The 23,199-nt window shown below is 43.0% G+C and overlaps 1 protein-coding gene across 1 annotated transcript in view; it reads right to left on the reverse strand.

The window, feature by feature from the left end:
- Window positions 1-23,199, reverse strand: part of DOCK8 (dedicator of cytokinesis 8) — a 765,653-nt gene that overhangs the window by 216,276 nt on the left and 526,178 nt on the right. The gene's annotated exons all lie outside the window — the stretch shown is intronic.

Here is a 23,199-nt window from a genome sequence, read left to right on the forward strand (position 1 = left end):
CGTGGTTACCACTAAAGCCTTTACCACGCATACCTTTACTACGAGGTTTGTAGTAAAGGCATATGTGGTAAAGGTAAAAAGTAAAAAGGGGGGAGGTTTGGGGGGGTCTCCCCCCAAATAAAAAAACTCACCAGAAGTCACGTCGGGATCTGCACATAATCAGCGTCGTTTAAGAGAAATCGGAAAAAAAATTCTGTTTCCTCTTAATGACGTATGACGTCACCACGCAAGTAGTCGAGGTCAATGTTATGCGTGGTAAACGAATTCCGTTGTAACGCATGCGTGGTAAAGGCATGCGTTGCAACGGAATTCGTTGTAACTTCATACATTCATAAATAAATACTAAACATTAGCAGAGATTAGGCCGACCCCTGGGACGATCTAGGGTGACCTGTCCCTAGTTAATACTAAGGAGTCGCAAAGCAACCTTTGTACTGTGTTTAATATAATTATGTTTGTTAGCTTGACATGAGCGATGCTTTAGGCCTACTCACGATTTCAGACTGCACATTTTCACTACGTGTCGTGTCTAGTATTTGACAAACACACCTTTCCTCTCCCTGCCTTTTAACACGGACCTCAGATATGACCTTCGAGCATTACATACAATGTACAAAATTGAGTCAGCCTAAGGTCTGTTTGCAATGTAACATTTATCAAATGTATTCATTTTCTGTGGCTGGTGTTCCTAGAGAGACAGAAGGTACAACTGTATAGAGTTTAAGGTAATTTACTTCAGTGAAACAGAGATGCTGTTTATATTCTGAATGTAGAATTGTTTTCTATGTAAGGCATAGTACAGCATATTCATTAGATGTACAGCAAATGTTAACTTTTCGGCTGATGTGTTTTCTATGTACTTATTGGCTGTGATATGTAACTTTCTCTGTCAGACCACAGTGACTGCATAGTCAAAGCCTTATTTATTTTCATACTTATAACATTTTACATGTTTCTTCTCTCCTGCCTCACTGAGCAGCCATTATAACAAATCCTTATTGGTTCTCATTTGCTTTTTGCTAGACCGTCCGCTGTGCTGGCTATTGGCTACATAAGGGCTCAGTTTTCACTGCCTATGATGTACATTCGCTTGCATTTTGATATGACTAACAAATGCCTTTTGCCTTCAGTAGTGATTCTTCATTTTAATAAAAGTTTATTGTTTGCACTTTAATTCCTGTCTCGCGCGGATTTTTCTATATGGATTTTCTATGGGTTTGCTCTACGTTTACATGATTTTTGTTTATGGTTCTCATCTTTCAAGACTCACACATGGTATGTGGTATTTGTATATTGCATACCTAGATGAAGGGCAGTGGAGGTTTGTAGATGGTCAAAGGCAAATAAACATCCAAAGAATGACTGAAGGGGTAGCTGGGTTCTCAGAGTGGTTTTCTTTAAAAAAAAGTTTGTCTTTAGCATTGAATTGGAGTAGGGCAGTGGCAGTCCTGATGGATATGGAGATGTCATTCCAGATCCTCGTTGTATAGCTGGAGTGAGGTAACGGGTTTTTAGGAACCCGCTGGTGCCAGGGGATAACACCCGAAGACCTCTGAGTTCTCCCTTGTTCCGGACCACAGAAACACGGAGTCTTCTAGTTACCGTCAGAGATCAAGTTTTATTGGCAGCTACCAAGTAACAGGTGTCCTAAAAACACGACAGCACGGGTTGTGTGTTATCAGGAGACTGTTCGTTTTTACAGAACCAGCCGTCTCCTTATATACAAAAATAATAGCTGCAAGCAAGAATTCCTGAGTTTATGATATGGCTATACACATATTTCTACAATAATACAAAAGAGCGAAGTCATGTAGGCAAGCCCCTATTTTAGACGTCCAATTCGTGATAGATTACCCGGCCAGGCCCGGAACTCCCATCAGATATCGACGAAACCCCAATAAAGAAAGGCACCTCCTAGTCATAAAACTGGCCATAAACAGGGTGCGTGGACAGGTGTGTGTGTGTGTAAAAACATGATCCGGATGTAGTGAATGGTTTGTGGTATGTTGTGCATCGATGCTATCGTATTCGGCCACTGGGCGAGGAGCTGCCCAAACAGGTTTGGCTAGAGGCAATGGAGTCAGTTGGGACAGGTCAGGGGGGAAGTCAAGGAAAGGTGGACGTGTCCTTTTAGATCAGACTCGGCCTTACGTAATTGACTTATCATGAGGGCAAGACACAAGATGGATGCCGTTCACAAAATGGAGTCTAAGGGTTCGGAACGGAAACTATGATTTAAGGGTGCTGGCATCCCCCAATCATGACGCAAATGCATAGGGATGATGTCCTAATCATTATCGGTCTGTTGACACCAAATTCGTCATGGGATATTGATATTTTGTGGCACGGGTATTGGATCTCGATATCGTGATAACAGTAGGGTCCAGAATTTCAGAACCACAGACCCTCCTTTTGCCCTTATGTAAGGCAATAACTCATGTTAATCTGAGTCTAAATCTGTATGAAGAAATTCGTGGAGATGCTGCTGTAGCATCATTCTGTTGCTCAGTTCGTCCCTTGACACAGGCTTCCGTACACATGGGGTAGCACAGAGGCCACATAGTGCAGGAGCGCACTGTACACACAGGCAGAACATAAACAGAAGCGCTAAGATCATCCCAATGAAGATCAGTGTTTTCCATCCCCAGGCAGTAATCAGTTCCCAGAACCACCCTAGCAAGGACCAGTCCCCTTTTTCTACGTGAAGGGAATCAGATATTTCATGTAGCTTAGAGATGGCCTGGTACACTGTCGGTGCATTATCAGGGATGAAAATGCAACAACTGGATTGGATCACTCTACACACACCACCACGATCGGCGAGTATGATATCTAGGGCAACTCGGTTCTGAAGGGTCATAAGTCGATCCGACTGAAGCTCGGTTGTTAAATTACCAAGGGCTCCGGCCGTTTCGATCACGGCGGATTCAACTATCCTTGCTAATTGACGAATATTCCTGCTGTTCACCATAGGCCCCCAAAATGGCAGAAAACCCTTTGCAAAGTCAGCGAATTCCTGACCCGCGGTGTCGTCTTTACTCACGACACCCCTAGCTGTCCTTTTCCGATGGTAATCTGCTCTGGCCGTGTAGGTGGGAGGCAGCAGAAATGAGATAAAACATGTACCTGAGAAGTCAGGGGGCAACCACGTGTAGGCTTGGTCGTGGCAGACGAAATACGTGCCTTTGGCTGCTAAGAGTATAGGGGAAGTTCGGGAAGCGAACACATATGTTTCCGTGCATATGCTCTTTCCTAATTGTGCTTTGGGATCCCTACCGATACCTTGTAAACATAAGTGACCTCGGTGGGGCACTATCCAAACTGGGCGAAATTTCTTTGCTGCCTGGCTCTTACTCAGGTAAACCCCATATTTAGTTACGTTCCAATGAGTGTAGGGACTGAGTTCATCTTTTGGGATCGTAAGATAAGTGTCGAACTCCCTACTCATATTTCTTATCCCTGCCACTAGTGCCTTGTTACTGGAATCGCTCTCAGTGGAACGGGTTGGGTATGGTTCTAGGGCGAATAGGAACATGGTCTGGAAGGCCCACAGGGAACCATAATAACTGAATGGCAGGATAAAGTATGGGATACCCTTATCAGTTGTGTGTGGCATGAGTCCGCATATCCAACAGTTCGATGTGTTCATTATGGACTGGTGTTGGTGTAGAAGTTGAATGAATGAGTTTTTTACAAATTCGAGTCTTCTGGCAGACTCGTGTTCAGGTAGAGGGTGAAAGGAGTGCGGAGAGAGAGTGGGAGGAGGCGTTGGCCGAGTGTCATTTGAGAACAAGGAAACTTGAAATACGAATAGAGCATAACCAGTCAAGAACATCGCTATGCTACACAGCATTAAAACACATATTACCAGGAATCTTCTTTTGGACAGTATCGTGCATAATTGTTTTTCAAAGTTCGTGAATCTGAGAGGTCTCTTTACCCTAGGAAACTCCATCCTCTAGTTGCTGCCCGCGGTGGTAGATTGATTCTGCCAGGGAGTGCGCTCTGTTCAGTCCGGGGTAACTCCCGTGGACCAACCAGAACCGTTGACCTAAACGTCCCCAGTTGCACTCCCCAGACTTCAACCGCGACCCTAGCAGCAGAACCGGATGGCGGTTCGAAAATCAAAAATGAGCAAGTTTCCTGAGAGTGAGAGAGCTGAAAAATCTAAAATAGTTCTTAGGGGAAAGGAAATTCACATTAGTTTGCCTTTTATTAGTCTCTTTGTCTAGACCTTAGATTGTATCGTCGTTTCCCAGGTACGGTGTGGTCTTCAAACAATGTCTCAAGTTCGATAGTGTCCAACTGCATAGACGGTGGCACAAGTCCTTGCAAAATATGACCACTCTCCTTTTCGGAACCAGTCTCTTTCAAACGTGCATCGCTGAAAGGGATGAAGCGAGGTACGGATTCTGTCTCAGAGTCGGCAAGTCCTTCATTGACCCACCGGTCGTATGGGAGGGGTAGAGGGACCCGTTTACAATGGGTCCCGTGCACCCAGTTCTTTTTGCCTTCCACCCGAACAGCTGATCTCGTGGAAAGAAGTACCAGGTGCGGTCCGGTCCACCTCGGTTGTCCGTTGTTTGTGCGCTGGAAATTCCGCACCAAGACCCACGTGCCGGGTTCGATGGAGTGACCTGGATCGTCAGAGGCTGGCGGAGAGGAACTGTGAACCTGTTGGTGTAAGACACGCAATTTAGTTGTTAATTCGCACAAATAGTCAAGCAGTACAGGGTGTTCTATTTCGCTGAGTTTCTTTGGCCTTGGCACGCCCCAGACGTTGGCTGGGCGGCCAAACACTATCTCATGGGGGCTAAGTCCTAATCTGGAATGGACGGTCGTTCTGGTTGTCAAGAGTGCTAGAGGCAAGGCGTCAGGCCATTTAAGACCTGTACAGGCTTGGATCTTGGCTAATTTGAGCTTTAACGTGCCATTGTAGCACTCTACTAGTCCAGCTGATTGGGGGTGGTTTGCAGAGTGGAACTTTTGGTGTATGCCTAGACACTCACACCCTCTCTTCATCACGCGTCCTACGAATTCACTTCCGTTATCACTCCAGACAATTCTAGGCATACCAAATCTAGGGAAGAACTCTTTGACAAGGGCTTTGGCAGTTGACAAGGCGGTATTGTCCTTAAGGGGGTACGCTTCCACCCACCTGGAGAAGGCGCAAACAACAACGAGCACATATTTCAGATTGTTGCACCTCTCCATGTGGATGAAATCGAGCTGCAAAACCTCGAACGGGTACGTTGGAGGCGCAAAATGACCAGCTGGAGTCGGGGTTCCCCTACCGGGATTGTACTTCAAACACACCATACAGTTTCTGACCACATTCTCTGCATATTTTGGGATATTACTATTCTGCCATACTGGGGCCAATAGTTTACATATTCCTCTCGAACTGATGTGTGCAATTCCATGAGCCATTGTTACTACTGCAAGTACATATGCGTTAGGTAATAGCCATTGCTGGTGTTCCGACAATTCGACCCAACAACCATTCGCATCTAATCTACCTGTACTTTCTCTCCATTCATTCACCTCTTTCTCAGTCGCCTCGGCTTGTATAGATTTCACGCTTTCAATGGTGTCCTCACACATTCCCACATCAGTAATCCATCTAGCGGGACCTACAACATACATCCGACTCATCGTGTTCCTTGCAGTTTCTTTCGCAACCTCGTCTGCAAATGCATTCCCGCGGCCAACATCATCCTGAATCTTTTTGTGTGCACTGCATTTCATAATTGCAACTTGTAGTGGCAAGGTCAGTGACTCAAGGAGTTCATTAACTAGCTGACCATGCTGTATCTTTGCACCATGTGACGTAAGGAACCCACGTTCACGCCACAATCTCCCAAAACTGTGAGCCACACCAAAGGCGTATTGGCTGTCAGTGTACACATTCACTCGCTTTCCTTTCGCCAACACACATGCTCATGTAAGTGCAATTAGCTCTGCAGCTTGTGCAGAATTGTGGGAAATGCGCGCGGTCTCTATAATGGTGTGTAATGTCGTTACGGCATATGCTGCAGTCGTATCACCATTCGGCAATTTGAAACATGAACCATCAACCCATAAAGTATCGTTGCATTCAGGAAGGGGAGTGTCCTGTAAGTCCACTCTCCCTTTTGTCTCTTCTTCTGTCCTAAAGCAGCAGTCATGTTTATCAATCTCGTCTGTTTCTGTCGGGATGGGTAGTAGCGTAGCGGGGTTGAGTGTATCACACCTCTTTATGTGGATGTGACTTGCTAACAGTGTAAGTTCGTAACTGGATAGTCGAGCGCTAGTGAGATGTTGTGTCTTCGTTCTGTTTAGCAAAATGTCTACTGCATGCGGAACCATAACAATCAGAGTATTATTCATGACTAATCCAGCAGACTGTCGAATGCAGACAGCTGCTGCGGCGGTAGCCCTCAGACAACTTGGTAGGGCTTTAGCCACAGGGTCTAGAGTTGCCGAAAAATATGCGCATGGGCGCTGTTTGTTCCCAAAGTGTTGTGTTAAGACTGATAATGCACAACCTTCCTTCTCATGGACGTATAATGTAAAAGGCTTACTGTAGTTGGGGTTTCCCAACACAGGGGCCGAACACAATGCATCACGCAACTCGTGGAAACTCGTCTGACAATCTTCAGACCAGGGCATAGGATTGGGCGTGTCTTTACAGAGTAGTGCCAGCAAGGGTTTAGCTAGTAGTGAGAAATTCGGTATCCATTGTCTACAGTACGATGTAATGCCCAGAAGGCTCGAACCTCTCTCTGTGTCCTTGGGGCACTCAGTTCTGCAATTGCCTGTATTCTTTCTGGTGTCAGTCTCCTTCCCTCCTTCGATAAGATGTGACCTAAGTAGGTTACTTCTTGTCGACAAAATTGTAGTTTGGAAAGAGAAACTTTGTGCTTCATGTCACATAAGTGACGCAATAATGACAACGTGGCTTGTTTGCAAATTTCTTCAGTGTCTGCAGCGATCAGCAGATCGTCTACATACTGAATCAGAGTTGACCCATCTGGCAGAACAATAGTGTCTAGTTGTGTTTTTAGGGCCTGACTGAATATTGATGGGCTTTCGCAGTAGCCTTGAGGAGCGCACTTGAAGCGGAAGCTTCGTCCTCCTAAATTGAATCCAAAAAGATCCCTACTCTCCTCAGCAATCGGGATGCTGAAGAAAGCGTTCTTCAGGTCAATCACCGAGAACCAAGCTGCTGAAGCTGGAACCATTGTCAATAAAGCAGTAATGTCGGGGACAACTGGAAACTGCGGGATAACTACCTTATTCACTTCTCTGAGATCAATCACGAACCTGTACACAGGCGGTTGTGAAGGATCAGTACATTTTAAGACGGGCAAAACTGGACTGTTACAAACATTACCTGTTGTTTCTTCGATGACCTCTTTGTCAATCAGATCATAAACAATCGTCAACAACGCCTTTTCGCATTCGCTAGATATTTTGTATTGGGGAATACGTGGCAACCTAACGTTGGCTTTCAAAGTTATGACATACGGTGCTATCTCCAAACGACCGACATCATTAGAACCATTTGCCCAAAGTATATCAGGAAGTGATGACAATTCAGTTGGAATATTTTCCTTTGACAAATACATTGGAGAAATGACTTTTTTACCTACAGTAAGTTGTACTCCCAAGGGAGAACAGTACAAAGTCGCATACAACCTCTTTAGTAAATCCAAACCTAACAAATTTTCACCGCAACCTGTTGTCAAAATGAGGGGTGCTTCTAATTCGCATGGGCCAACAGAAAGTGATATAGGACTAGAGATCGGGTTTCTAACAGGGACGCCAGAGAAACCTACTGAGACATTCATTTCGCCAGACAAAGGTGCGCCAGGAAGTTTCGAGTGCATAATAGAACTTTTTGTAGCACCAGTATCCAGCAGAAATGGCTCTGACACTCCTGAGGCAATCACCTCGACATAAGGTCCATTCTGATCTACTGGAACTGAAACGACTCCCTCTCTTTGTCCATGGCTGTCCTAGCAATCGTTACCCTCATTTTCGTGTTCGGTGTAATAGTCGTCAGCATAGTACTGAGCTGACTTAGACGACGCATTATTCTGTTGGTCAAAGCTGTTCATGGAATTCTGAGGCGGAAAAGAAGTTGTATTCTGGGAGAAATTTCCACGGCCCCTACCTCTAGGGGCATGTTGAACACCTCTTCCCCTTACATCTGAAACGCCGTTTAAGCGTCGGTCAAGAGCCGGACAATTACTTTTGAAGTGACCCTCTTCCTTGCAATACGCACATTGATTCGGGCCATACGGAAGACGCCGATGGGAAAACTCGTTTCCTTGCACGTTTCTCGAATACTGCTGTTGTTGTTGATAATTGGGCTGACTAGCCATGCGAGGCGGATAGGCCTGCTGGAGAAGAACTTTAGTTTTTAAATCCTTCGTCTTTTTGTCTGCTTTATCTAGCTCGTCTTTGCGCCTATTTTCATAGTACTGGGCTGTTGCTAAAATTTGTGCTGATGTAGAGACAGCCCAAGCACTCTCTGAATCTTTTAGTTTATTACACAGTTCAGGAAGTAAATTATGTACGAATTTGTCTACAAACAATCTTTGACCACCCTCGGTAGCCATATCCTGACCACTATGATCGGTGAAAGTCTCCTCAAATCTCGTGAAAAAGTCAGACACATTCTCATCTTTCTTCTGCTTGCACGCAGATAGCTTATCCCAGTTTACGCGTACTTCAGGCATTATTGTTTTCATGTACGCGATAATCCTACCGGGAAGTTCAGCTATTAACGGCTCAGGTTTAAAACCACCAATTTGTCTAGCATCTGTAGCGGTAATGTTTGCCCATGAGTCACCTAGTTCTTGGTCATGGTTCGTATGACGTATTTTACTCCATAAAGGATGTGGAACAACGTTCCCAAACAACATGTCTACATCCGCTAAATTCATTATACATGAGCTTGCAGTTTGCGATAACTCCTTATAATACCCAGTCGGGTTTTTACGGGGATCAGGTAGTGTCTGCTTGAGCGCTAAAACTTCTGATCTTTTCCAGGGGACATGTACCCATACACGCTGGAAATGAGGCAGAATTGGTGGATTTGCATTCGCATCACCTTCCCTCCAAACCGGAGGAACCTCTCTCATGGGGTACTGTCTCGCTCTTTTCCTACCTGATACGTCGTCTTCGTGCAATGATCTAGAGACGTTTCCCTTACTCCTATAAGAGAGCAATAACTCTATCGCTTTCTCAATATCTGCGCCTACAATCATACCTTCATGGAACTTAAAGCACGTACGCCATAGTTCGTCCATTGTGTATTTGGGATCATTCGTCTCCAAATCTTCGTACAGATATACACACATCTCTTCGAATACGTGTCTCTGAGTGGGTGCATTCCATTGACGGAAAACTTCCATAACATGCTGAACATCATATCTAACAGTATCCGTAATCCATTGGCGGGCTAGTTCATTCAGCACTTTTCTTTCCTCGTAGTCAGGCAGTTGACTACGTGACTGTCTATCTTCTGTTTTAGGGGTCGTTTTAGGCGACCCAAAGAAAGGTGAAAACAGACTAGTGACGGTACCTGTCACTCTTTGTCTAGTAGAAGGAGAACCTTGCGGAAGGGCAAGTGCATCGGAAAAGACATGCTGAGGCAAAGAAGAAGTAGAGGCAATAGCAGAGGAAGTTGGAGCGGTAGCAGACGTAGTATCATAGAGAATAGTTGGAGCTGTAGGCAAAGTCGTAGAAGTAGATGGAGTAGGTAGCAGAGACGGCGGCCTTTGAGAAGGCTGCGCCGGCGAAGTAGGAACCAGCTGAACAGTAGCTGGCGTGTGTGCAAGAGCGGTGTTACGTGCGCCGGGGCGCGGTATAGTAAAACGCTTTGGTGGTGCCGTAGCGTCTAACGCATACGGTGGAGGTGAGCTTAATAAGTGGGACATTAATGGATCTTTCTCGGATCTCTCCTCTTGACCTTGTCCCTTATGTGGTAACATCGGGTAGCATTTATCTACTGCTAGTTTCTTGCTCCTAAGCATTTGGTAGTTTCCTTGCTCTTCCTCGTTATCCCTGTATGCAATGGCAGCTTGCACCATTGACATTCCTCTTTTATTCTTTTTTGCTAATTTTATTTCTTTCTGTTTGGCTTCTTTGCGCCATAAGCGAAAAGAGTCAAACATCGCCGGCCGGGCTTTTTCTTGAACAATTTGACCTCTAGGTTATCTAGTATTTCTGAATCAAAACTACCATATTGGGGCCATTTTAAAACACCATCCTTGCGGGTGTATTTTATCCACACTTCATTGTATGTGATAGGACCTACGCCGTGCTTTACATAGAGCTCATATGTTGGAGTTCCAATTGGAGGAACCGGACAAGAATCCTCTAATCGGGAGTCCTTACTACAACCAAGACAAAACAAGTTTCCAAGTCTGCTAAAACCTGGCATCTTTGCTCACTAGTCTAGCTTCAAACTTCAAAGGATTATCTGTTACGATATTTCTCGTGAAAACACGAGTCCTTCGGCTTTGGGGCTTGCAAGTACCAAATCAAAGCGTATCTCAAGGATACCAAAAACTAAGGACAAACTAAGGACTGGGAGACGCTCCACTTATACTTAACTGAAGTATTTGAAGATCTGTGACGTCGCTAGAAGACTCGTCTATCGTTTCGCTCTACCAAGGATCACTGGGTCCAAAACAAGGCGATAGTCAGGGCAGCAGTCCTTCGTAGCCGTGGGGACGCGGGGAACCTCGCAGCAAAGACCTTCGGAACCACGTCGACATACAGGGGTCGCTGAAGTGGCTGGCCGTCCTCTGGAATTTTCACACGAAGCTCCTCACGAACATCTGGCTTGGACCGTCGCCGCTTGATACCGCCCCGAGTTGGGCGCCAACTGAGGTAACGGATTTTTAGGAACCCGCTGGTGCCAGGGGATAACACCCGAAGACCTCTGAGTTCTCCCTTGTTCCGGACCACAGAAACACGGAGTCTTCTAGTTACCGTCAGAGATCAAGTTTTATTGGCAGCTACCAAGTAACAGGTGTCCTAAAAACACGACAGCACGGGTTGTGTGTTATCAGGAGACTGTTCGTTTTTACAGAACCAGCCGTCTCCTTATATACAAAAATAATAGCTGCAAGCAAGAATTCCTGAGTTTATGATATGGCTATACACATATTTCTACAATAATACAAAAGAGCGAAGTCATGTAGGCAAGCCCCTATTTTAGACGTCCAATTCGTGATAGATTACCCGGCCAGGCCCGGAACTCCCGTCAGATATCGACGAAACCCCAATAAAGAAAGGCACCTCCTAGTCATAAAACTGGCCATAAACAGGGTGCGTGGACAGGTGTGTGTGTGTGTAAAAACGTGATCTGGATTTAGTGAATGGTTTGTGGTATGTTGTGCATCGATGCTATCGTATTCGGCCACTGGGCGAGGAGCTGCCCAAACAGGTTTGGCTAGAGGCAATGGAGTCAGTTGGGACAGGTCAGGGGGAAGTCAAGGAAAGGTGGACGTGTCCTTTTAGATCAGACTCGGCCTTACGTAATTGACTTATCATGAGGGCAAGACACAAGATGGATGCCGTTCACAAAATGGAGTCTAAGGGTTCGGAACGGAAACTATGATTTAAGGGTGTTGGCATCCCCCAATCATGACGCAAATGCATAGGGATGATGTCCTAATCATTATCGGTCTGTTGACACCAAATTCGTCATGGGATATTGATATTTTGTGGCACGGGTATTGGATCTCGATATCGTGATAACAGTAGGGTCCAGAATTTCAGAACCACAGGAGGAGGTCAATTGCCTAGTTTTTTTCTGCATTTCTTCTTCTCCAGTCGATTGTCCTGGTTGCGGGTGTGCTGAGAGCCAGCCAGATAGTAACGGGTGCTGGTCGTGATGGCTCTTGTAGCTGATGCAGATAGTTTTGAAGATGATGCAGAACAGCAAGAGAATCCAACGGAGTTCCATCAGGTGGGGGTGATGTGACCATAGTCCCTCAGGCCCTTGATGAGACATTCTGCGACAAGTAGGAAGCCCTTACGGGGCCAGTCTGGAGTTTGAGAGGATGAGATGCCATGGAGAAAAGCATTTCCATCATCTAGATGTAAGACTACAAGGGAGTTCTTAATTTGCTTTCTGGGAGGAACTGTTTCAGTAGATTAACTTGTCACCCTGCCATCTTTGTTCTTTTGGTGATGTATTCTTTGACCACACACCTTGCCCTGCTCTCCAGGGTGAATCTGGGTGACTTGGCTTTGGGTGAATCTGCTCACACTCATGTCGTTGAGTCAGTTTAGTACTAGTTGTTTATAGAATAAAAATCATCTGACTATTTTCTGGGAGGAAGAAGCTCAACCACTTCAAGGTTAAGCATATGTTATGCAGTTCATCCAAGCATTTCAGAAGGATGTACTGATTCTTTGTTGCTGGAAGGCATTTCAGACATATATCTAAGAGGATAAGGTTCCCTAGACAATTGTTATCTACCTTTAATCAAAGTTGATCTACTAAACTTCTTGAGACATAATATATATATGCCCTATGCCAGCATAAAACTAACCTGAGTTGATTTCCACAAAGGACTGTTTTTTTTGGGTTACTGCTCACCTTCAGCTAGACAATTACGGTAGTTAGGAAATAGAACAAATGAGAGAAGCATCAGTAGTGCGTAGTTATTGCTTTTTGATTAGGAGATCATGCTTGCCTCCTTAGAAATGAAAGCATCGCCATAAACTAGCAATTTTTTTAGAATTCTCCCTCTTCATACTTACATCTGCAATACATATATAACATATGCATATACACATAAAATGAAAATACGTTAAGAAGCAGAAGAAAAGGGATACATTAAGGGGATGTGTTTGTTCATTCAAATCAGATACAGTACTCACAAGATTCATCATGTTTCTAAAGAGATTCAGTATTGGATCAAATCAACAGGTATCATATCTTGTTAAAAGCAGTTAGCGGATATAAGAGCAGAGGTTGTTTTATATTCAAAGGAGTGAAGTATATTGTTTTCCCTGAACTTAAAGATGATGAGAATGTGAAATGGCGAAAATGGTAAAAAATGCTACTAATGACACTAGCTTCCATTTCCTGCAGAATAAATTTGCTCTCTCTAGAATAGCATCCAACTCAAAATTGCTGAGGATTTTAACTTGCAATTGAATCTCAAACGAGAAAGAAGTGTGATTCAGCCTAGAAACAATTTGCCTAGGGAAACAGCAAGTGTTCAGAATTTAATGACCACCTAAACCTAAGTTAGCATGCACAGTGTCTGTAATATTGCCTACAAACTGTATACCCGTACGGCCACTTAGAACTTGCAACAGCCACCAAGACGTGGACTTTTGACTGAAGTCTAATTCCCAAACAAGATTTTAATGAATGATTCTGCTGTTGAAGAAGACTGTTAACTGTTATATATTGCATACTCAACAAAGAGTAGAAGAGTAACATTAAGGATGCACATAAAACCAGTCTTGCATGGAATACTCACAGAATTCTCCATCTGATACAAAACATGGATAATGGCCAAGATGTGTTATATACTTACCCAATGTAGCTAGAGCGTGAATCCTAATGGTACACACACTTATACCAACCACTAAATGCTTCTCGAACAGGACCCTGATCCTCTACTATCTCACCTAAATAATCCTGAAATGCTAATTTACTATTTTTAGTCAACTCCGTCTTAGATCAGCAAAGAGCTTGCTACCTATTTAGACTTAATCAAATCCACCATATTTATCATGGCCTAATGCAGTTTCTTCATAACCGTCATATGTTTTTCAATCAACACTACATGGTATTTCATATAATACCTTTCTGGAAATTGAAGTCAGGGGACCCCTAATCAATGTATATTGTAAAGCAAAAGGGCCCCTTGCTAATGGGTGAGAGTTCCTCTAGGCAGGGAAATACTGGAATGCATATACCTAGGGCAACTCACATTTATTCAAATTGAAGACACTTTGTTAAACATATAGGGACAACAAGAATTTATTATAAACGCATACAAATATATTTTATTTAAATAATACAAAATATATATTTAGCTATGTGATTCACATCCATACTTCAAATGTGTCTACATTCATTCTAAAATCATTCTTTCACAGTAAAAACAAGGTACACAGACAAGGACAACAACAACAAGATTAGGATAGACTGATAATATGTTGCAATTCTTCATTTATAAGGCGCAAAAAATTGCAGTTGGCAAACTGTGGAATTTTGTTTGGTAAGCCACGGTTTGCCAACTGATTATACAATTGACCAGTATTTCTTTTGACAAATTGTGCATTATATATTAAGAACTGCAACATAGTATCAGTCCATCCTAATCTCGTTGTTATTGTCCCTGTAAATATATATTTTGTATTGTTTAAATAAAATATTTTTGTATGCGATTATATTAATTGTTGTTGTCCCTATATGTTTACGAGTTTCTTCAATTTGAATATATTGGAGTTGCCCTAGGTATTTGCATTTCCCTAATCAATGTATTCCTTGAGTTCTCTTAACCATGCGTGCTTTACTGAACCTTGATTGAACTCTCTAGTTTCTGAAGTCCTTACGCCTATTCTCTGATTACATTTCTGATCTGACAAGTTTTTCCCTTTACCTGCACCCAGGGCCAGCTTTAGTGCCTGAATCTGACTGTTTGATTTTTTGTCTTCTGCGTGTTCAGTTTCTACCCACAATTCTGACTTCTTTGTTAAATAAATGATATTTTATTTGCCTTCATAAACATTGTATCTCGTTCTAACGTTTTCTTTTGAGTAAATGTATGACTGTTGGTCATAGGGACCCTCTAAACTAATATGTACCCCTGGTCCCCATATATCCTCGGTGATATATGGGGACCAAAAATCATTGTTTCTTGCAAGACAGTTTAGGAATATGCTGTGGCAACTGTGAGAAATGTAGCTGATAGATCAATGAGGATCAGAGTACATATTTGTCCCAAGTCCAATATGGTATGTAGATTTTCTGTGAGGCTCTTGAGGGATGCCTTGGCCCTTTTCAGAGTTCAAACCTATATTAACACATTCCGAGGAAGTTATTCTTTTCCAGGTAAGATCAGAGATGGGCTTTTGACACGGTGGATCACACCATCTTACTCTCCCGTGTCAGGGCGGCGGGGATCGGGGGGACGGCCTTGGTCTGGCTTTCCTCCTTCCTGAGTGACCGCACCCAGGCTGTTCGCCTGGGTGACTTTACAGCGGACGTCCGGAAAGTTCAGTGCGGGGTCCCACAGGGCTCTTCCCTTTCTCCCCTTTTATTTAACCTTTATATTGCTCCCCTTATTTTCTCCCTGCAACAAATGGAGGTCGCCGTGTTTAATTACGCGGACGATCTCCAGCTGGTTTTTTATCTGTCTTCTTCTCCCTCCTCTGCTCTCAACTTTCAATCTATCATGCTTCATATCCGGGACTGGATGAGCCACAACCACCTTAAACTCAACCCTGACAAGACCGAGTTGGTGTTGACAGGTGGTTCATCCAGCCCCTGGACTCCTCTGTTCTGGCCCCCTTCTCTTGGTCCCTCTCCGACTCCTGCTACCTCAGTCAAAACCCTTGGCATAAAAATTAATTCCCAATTGTCCCTTCACTCCCAGGTTAGCTCTGTGGTTTCTGCTTCCTTTCTTGCACTGCGTACTATACGCAGGGTGTCCCGTTTTTTTTCCTTTTCTGCCCTCAAACTTATCATCCTGGCCATGGTGGTGTCCCGCCTGGACTACGGTAACGCCCTATATGCGGGCATCCCTGCATATAGTTTACGGCGTCTCCAACTCATACAGAACCAGGCGGCCCGCCTGGTCTTTAATCTCCCGAAGTTTCACCACTCCACCCCCCTCCTGAAGTCTCTACACTGGCTGCCTGTACGAGCTCGGGTCCAATTCAAGATCGCTTCTATCGCCTTCCTTGCTCGCCTAGGTTCAGCCCCAGCTTTCATCTCTTCTGAGATTACCCCTTATGTTCCGTGTAGAGAACTCCGTTCGTCCTCCCAGGCCCTTCTCATGATTCCACGTTTCCGAAGAAAGAAGTGGGGAGGCTCTAAATTTGCCACTCTGGCCCCGTCCCTGTGGAACTCTCTTCCTCTGGAAATTCGATCCCTCACTTTGTACCCACAATTCCGGAAACAACTCAAGGCCCATTTATTCAAGAAGTCCTTTGAATAATCCTCCACGGCCCCCTGCCTCCTTTCTTCCGCGGTAGTTTGTTAGTTGTAGCGCCAAGAAACCGCTGGTGTACGAGCGCTTTTACAAATAATTTTAAACTCAAACTCAAACTCAAACTTGCACACTTTTAGTAATTTTATCTAGACAATGGAGACCAGACACAAGTTGTAGCTGGTAAGACACTTGAGAAATAAATTAAGCTTTTTCAATAATGGGGTTTTCAGCATAGGCTTGAGCAGTTAAGGGACTTCCCTAAGCTAAAGGGGAGCCCTGATCGAGTTAGTGATAATTAGTATTACAGCTGGTTGTCAAAAGTTGATAACCTTGGTGTTACAAGTCTGGTAAGGCAGAGATTTGGGCTTTGGTATACCAATGATCCTAGATATTTCAGCTTCTTGAATAGCTGTGAATTTTTTAAGCGTGGCAGTACATGCAGTTGTTCTTAAAATAGGTACGTTTATTCCCTCAGTATTGTATGAGACAGATGTGGTCTTAGGGGAGAGGTTGAATTTTCTCCACTGCTTTTCCAGTGATCTGTCTGCTTGATTTATGATCTGGCATTCAGGAAATTGAAGTGAGTCGGAAGGCAGAGGTGCTAAAAGGAAATGAGCAAGAAACTAGTGAGGGTGTGGTGAGAGTTTGCGGAGTCAGAAATCCAGGTGTTGGCGGTGGCTGTTGTGTAGAAAACAGAGGCAGTAGATTTGGAGGGATAGGCATCACAGTCACCAATCTGGGCTGGTTTCCATTTGGCTGTATAGCTTTCGTCATGGCGAAGGAATTTAGGAATGTTTTCACAAACAGCTTTATGATGAATGATGTCAAGCAGGTGAGGGGGGTGGGAGGCCAGACTGGAATATTACCCCAGGCCCAGGGTAGAGTAAATATGTGATTTCCAGGCATGTCATCATTTAAAAGTAAGTGATCTAGAAACTTGTGTTGGGAACCTGTTATTTACAAAGCAATCCTTGCATGAATGTGGACTCATTCAAGTTTTAAAAAGCCATCTGAGCAAGCCACAAGGAAATAAAACTAAACCACAAGGATAAGGAGCTGTGATCCATTGCCAGCCCAACACCACCAGACCAGATTGTTTGAGTGTTAGCACAGAGGGTATATCTAGAAAATGTGAACAGTGAATGTTATTAATTTCTGGCTTGAGCCCCCTCACACTGCAAAAGAGGAGGCAGCTAGACTGTCGGAACACTATTGGCTTGAAAATAAATGTTCAGGTTATTGTGCTGCAAACTCGATAGCTTAATCAGAACCATAGAGAGAAAGTACATGTTCTCACAGGTTAGTGGTATACAGGAATGTGTAAATAAACCAAGATTAATACTAGTTTCAACCTTATTGGTCTCCAGTTAAAAAGTATAATTCACTGTGAATGCATCTGTAGTGGGTCTTCCTCGCACTGCTAAATAACGTTTTAATGTAAATGTAAGTAGGATAGAGAGAGCCACCAAATCCTGCCAATTCTGAATTTTAGCCTTGACAATTTAAAGTATATCACCAGGCCTGCACTAGGGAACAATCTTTCTGTAAAGATGACTTCAATGCAGAAATGATGATTAAAAGTAGTCTTTAATGGTCAGAAATAAAGAGACCTCCAGCTCCTTCCACAGCTCCCTCTGTACTGTCTCTCATTCAGACTATAACATTCTAAGCTCCTAGCAACATGCTTACAGTTCCATGAAGCATAGATCCTAACACATCTTCCCCATTACAATATTATACAACATAAAAATACAAGCTGCAGGATAAAGCAAATACAAAAAAAATATAGAAAGTGACAATTAAGGGGAATTACATTTTGCAACATTACCACAACTCCAAGCAGAACCATCATTTAAGATGAGTACATTTTTTTTTTACAGATTTCACTTGTTTAGGTTGTGAATATTTACTTTCCCCTTTTATGACAATACCACTTTTTTTCGTCACAACCCAATCACCAACATTTATGTCCGAATCTCTTACTCTCATTCTCAAATTGTACGAATGTGCAGAATCACACTGTCTTTTGACGACACCATCCTTCACACTTGAACGGTCAACCCAAACACATTCCTTGTTCTTCAGCCAACCCGGAACCTCCTTCAAACCTGGTTCACGCCCTTTCAGAGAAACAAATGGAAATATACCTGTGACTGAATGCGGGGTCACTCTATATGACCAGACCATTTTCTTAAGCTCCTCAGACCACGACAGACCATTCGCCAAAGATAACTGAATATTCTCCATCAACAATCTATTAATCCTTTCAACAAGACCATTTGCTTGTGGCCTAAACAACGCAACTTTCTCATGACAAATTCCTATACCATCCAAAAACTCCTTCATCTCTCTTGATACTAATTGCACACCATTATCTGAAATCAAAGTTTTCGGTATGCCCTCATTTAAAAACGTTCTTTCCATAAAACTTATCACCCTTCTAGTATCAATGTTCTCCGTAGACTCCATTACGAACCATTTTGAATGATAATCCACAAGGACCATTATAAATCTATTCTGAGCACCCAATTTAGAAATCGGACCCAGGAAATCAATCGCCAGTTTCTCCCAGGGACGTGCTAGAAAATCAACACATGAAAGAGGAGGTTGCCTAATTACTTTCGTCTTATCACTTCCAGCACATGCATGGCAATTCCTGACCAAATCATCTATTTCACCATCCATACCCGGCCACCAATATGATTCACGGATCCTTCTCTTAGTCATGTTCCTTCCCAAATGACCTTCATGCGCTATATTCATAATTTTGGACCGGAGATTACACGGTGGCACCAACCTGTTCCTTCTCCACAGCTTACCTTCAGAAACACTCAATTCAGCTTCTACATTAAAAAAACCTTTCAAACGAATATCATTAGAAAATTCCCTTGACCATCCTCCAGAAACATTTTCCATAACCAAAGGAATTAGTTGATCATTTGCCATGGCACTCTCCCATTGTCCCTTATCAAATGCTAGAATTTCATCACAACTAATCACTGGATCATTGATTTCTGACTTACCAAAAACCAAATCTACAGGCATTCTAGACAGATAGTCTGCAATGACGTTTCTCTCTCCCCTCATATATTCCATTTGAAAGTTGTATTCAAGCACAGATAAAATCCATTTTGATATTCTTGGAGTGACATTTCCCTCCAAGCCTTTTCCTCCTTTGAACAAATGCACAAGGGGCTTATGATCGGTCCGTACTCTAAAAGGTAAACCCCAAAGGAAATACCTGAAATGTTTAATTCCCCACGTACAAGCGAGAGCCTCCCTCTCAATAACTGAATAAGAAACTTCAGCACCCTGAAGTCTCCTAGAGGCAAAGCCTATAATTCTTTCCACACCCTCAGATATTTGAGAGAGTACAGCTCCAATTCCCACAGCACTCGCATCAGTGGTAACTAATGTTTTGGCTTTAACGTCAAAGTGACCCAAAGTAGGTGCATGAAGAATTTCCATTTTCACACACTTGAAAGCATTCTCACATGCTTTATTCCACTCAAAAACTACACCATTCTTCATTAATTGCCTTAAAGGCTCAACTACATCCGAAAACCCTTTAATGAACTTTGAACAATATTCAGCTAATCCCAGAAAAGATCTTAGCTGATCTTTAGTTGTTGGTGTAGGAGCATCATTGATTGCAGAAATTATACTTTTTTTAGGTTTAATGCCTAGACCAGATATCTCATGACCGAGATATGTTACATTATCACGCTTCAACTGGCATTTTTCTTTTTTTATCGTCAAGCCATTGGTTTCCATGCGTTCCAAAACTTTTGTTAATATCTTATCATGATGATGACAATCTTTTCCAACTACTAATACATCGTCCTGAAAACACAAAACATTGTCGATACCAACTAGAACCTGCTGCATCACTCTTTGGAACACCGCTGAGGCCGACGCCAAACTAAACGGCATCCTGCAATAACGAAACGCTCCCAGCGGTGTTACAAAGGAAGTGAGGTGTCTTGACTCCTCATCCAAATCTATCTGGTGGTAGGCTGCAGACATGTCAATTACACTAAAACACACACCTCCACCCATGGCACTTAACATTTCAGAAATGTTTGGTAAGGGTTGCCTATCAACCCATATATTCTTATTTAAATTGCGCAAGTCCACACAGAGCCGAATTTTGGCTCCACCATCCCTGGGTGCGACCACAATAGAGGCGAGCCACTCAGATGCCTCAATAGGTTCTATAATTTTCAGATCTAATAACTTATCTAATTCTTGTTTAAGAGGTTCCCTCATTAAGTGTGGTAAATTCCTTACTTTGTGAACCACTGGTATTGCTTTCTTCTTAAGGATGATTTTGTGAGAAAATCCCTTCAGCTTTCCTAACTTATCCGAAAAAACATTAGGAAACTTTTTCATGATATCAGTTTCGAAAGTGTCAACACTTAGAACAGAAAAAGATGAAACTGGTTCAATTGCATTGGGATTTAAAACAATTGCTAAGTCTTTTTGGTGACGCCAACCAAGCAAGTTAGACCCTTGTTTAGTAAGATATACTCGTCCAAAAACCCTGTTATTTTGAAAAGTTATTACCATCCACTTGAGACCTAGGATGTCTATGGTCTTACCACCATATCCCACTGCTTTTATGTCTGGTGTACTCCAAGAGTCAACATCACAATCATTCTCCCAAATTTCAACATATGCGTCCTTGGACAATAAAGTATATAAACTTCCAGAGTCCACTAACATGTTAACATATCTAGTTTGAGGATGTTTAGGATTTCTACAATCAAAATTAATTAAGCAATGTGGCTTCTCAAGCTTATCAGTACTCTCTGTAGCTACATCAATAAGACATATAGGTTTCTCTGTGCAAGGCCAATTTTCGTTCAAAATGAATCCATCTACACACACCATTAGTTTTTCAACATTTTCACAACAATCGTCAATCTCATTAATATATTGTGTTTTGGCGTTACAAGCCTTAAGTATATGTCCCCTTTTTTCCGCATCCTCTGCATATGGCATTTCTAGCTGCACAACGTGGACTGGACGCAATGTGTCCAGGAGAACCACATCTATAACATTTCACTGGACGCAAGTTATTTTGTTGACCAAAATTAGTAGGACGGTAACCTGGTGGCTTATTCGTAGTTTTAGAATCGAATTTCCCAATATTTTTAAGAATTTTGGTTTCATCAACAGAAGTTTGAGTCTGAGAACACTTTGCATTAGCTTCTGGTTCTTTCACTGTACTGTCTTTTGATACAATAGAACTAGTGCATTTATCCATTTCTTTAATCCATAAGTCAGTATTCTCCAGACCCTTAACAATCTGAATTGCGTCTTCTAACGTACAATCTCTTATAAGTAGTTTCTCCCTCACTCTTTTATTGTTGGTGCATCTGACAATTTGATCACGAATTAGGGAATCTGTCAGGTCTTTAAATTGACAATTCAAGGACAAACCCCTTAAAGCTGCTACATAAGTTGCAATGTCTTCATGATGTTTCTGAGCACGACAGAACAACTTATGCCTTTCTAAAACAGTATTGATCATAGTAATAAACCTCTTTTCTAACATCAACATACTCATTTCGTATACATTACTAGCTTGACCATCTCCCACACCTAAAGATATTTCAGGCAAATCTTCATACAACCTTCCACCCTCTACTCCCAAATTGTGAAGTAAAATTGCTTGCTTACGAACAGGACCATATTTGTCTGCCCCAAAAGCTAAGACATAAGTAAAAAATAATTTCTTCCATTCTTTCCAAGGTATAGAAGGTTCACCAGGAGAGGGTAAAAAGGAAGGAGGCGTCGAGAAAGTTTGATCACCCATAACGATGGACAACCAAATAAAATCAAATAAATCAACCGGAAAGGCAGTCAAAGAAGTAAATGAGGAAGAAGTAAAATGTTTCTTGCAGTCTTACACTCCTTCGGTACAAAAATCTCCTTGCAGTATGTTGTCAGAGATGAGCAGTCTGTTCACGTTTCCAAAAAGACGTTTATTATTTTCGTTGCCCCAAAGGTGAGTCCATGTGAAATGAATACGAGTCGTGGAGAGCTTCAAACTACAAACTTGAAGATTACAAAGATGGCCGCCACGTAGGGGTCACGCTAATGATGCTGACGTTCTCGACCCCACGAAGTTGCGTGACGAAAATCAGCGACGCGACGTCCCAGCTGATGACGAAGGCTCCAGAGGCGAAGACTCGAAGATTCGGAGACTCGAAGACTCGGCGATGGCAACGGCTAGTCAGCACGCGCAAGTGAGGCAGTGGGACTTTTAAATGATGCACTTGAGACGCGGCTGTGCAAGTAAGGCAGCAGAGATTTGTTGAATATTGTACAATATTGCACTTGAAGCACTTGAACCGCGCTGAGCGAAATACAGTCAGTAGCACTCCAAAACTGCACCACGAAGCAACTGCAAACGTAGGCAATATTTTTCGAGTATCAAGTGTCGAATTATCCACTCACAGGAGAATTTCAATTTCAGTTCCAATATGTTCAGAATTTCCTCATCAAACTCAGAACAGCAAGAAGGAAAAGTACATACCAGCTTAATGGCCACATTAGGAACGAAAATAGGAAGTCCAAATGGAGGAGTAAAATGTATACCACAGCATAATCCAGTGGTATCATCCAGGGGTGGAGGTCACATCATAGTCTCTGTCCCCTGCCAGAGTTCAAGGTCCTCGTCGCCAATGTAAAGATGACTTCAATGCAGAAATGATGATTAAAAGTAGTCTTTAATGGTCAGAAATAAAGAGACCTCCAGCTCCTTCCACAGCTCCCTCTGTACTGTCTCTCATTCAGACTATAACATTCTAAGCTCCTAGCAACATGCTTACAGTTCCATGAAGCATAGATCCTAACACTTTCCTTTTATGATATTGTGTTAGGTTGCTTACCCAGTCTCACTCATGTCACGGAGAACTGGGTCCTGTGATCTCACTTCATACACTCCCCTTTGACCTAACATTCATGTGCCTTGCGTGACCTTCCAGGAAGTCCCAAGGTGGCA

The sequence above is a fragment of the Lissotriton helveticus genome, chromosome 2_1 (assembly GCF_964261635.1).
Source record: "Lissotriton helveticus chromosome 2_1, aLisHel1.1, whole genome shotgun sequence".
NCBI lineage: Eukaryota > Metazoa > Chordata > Amphibia > Caudata > Salamandridae > Lissotriton > Lissotriton helveticus.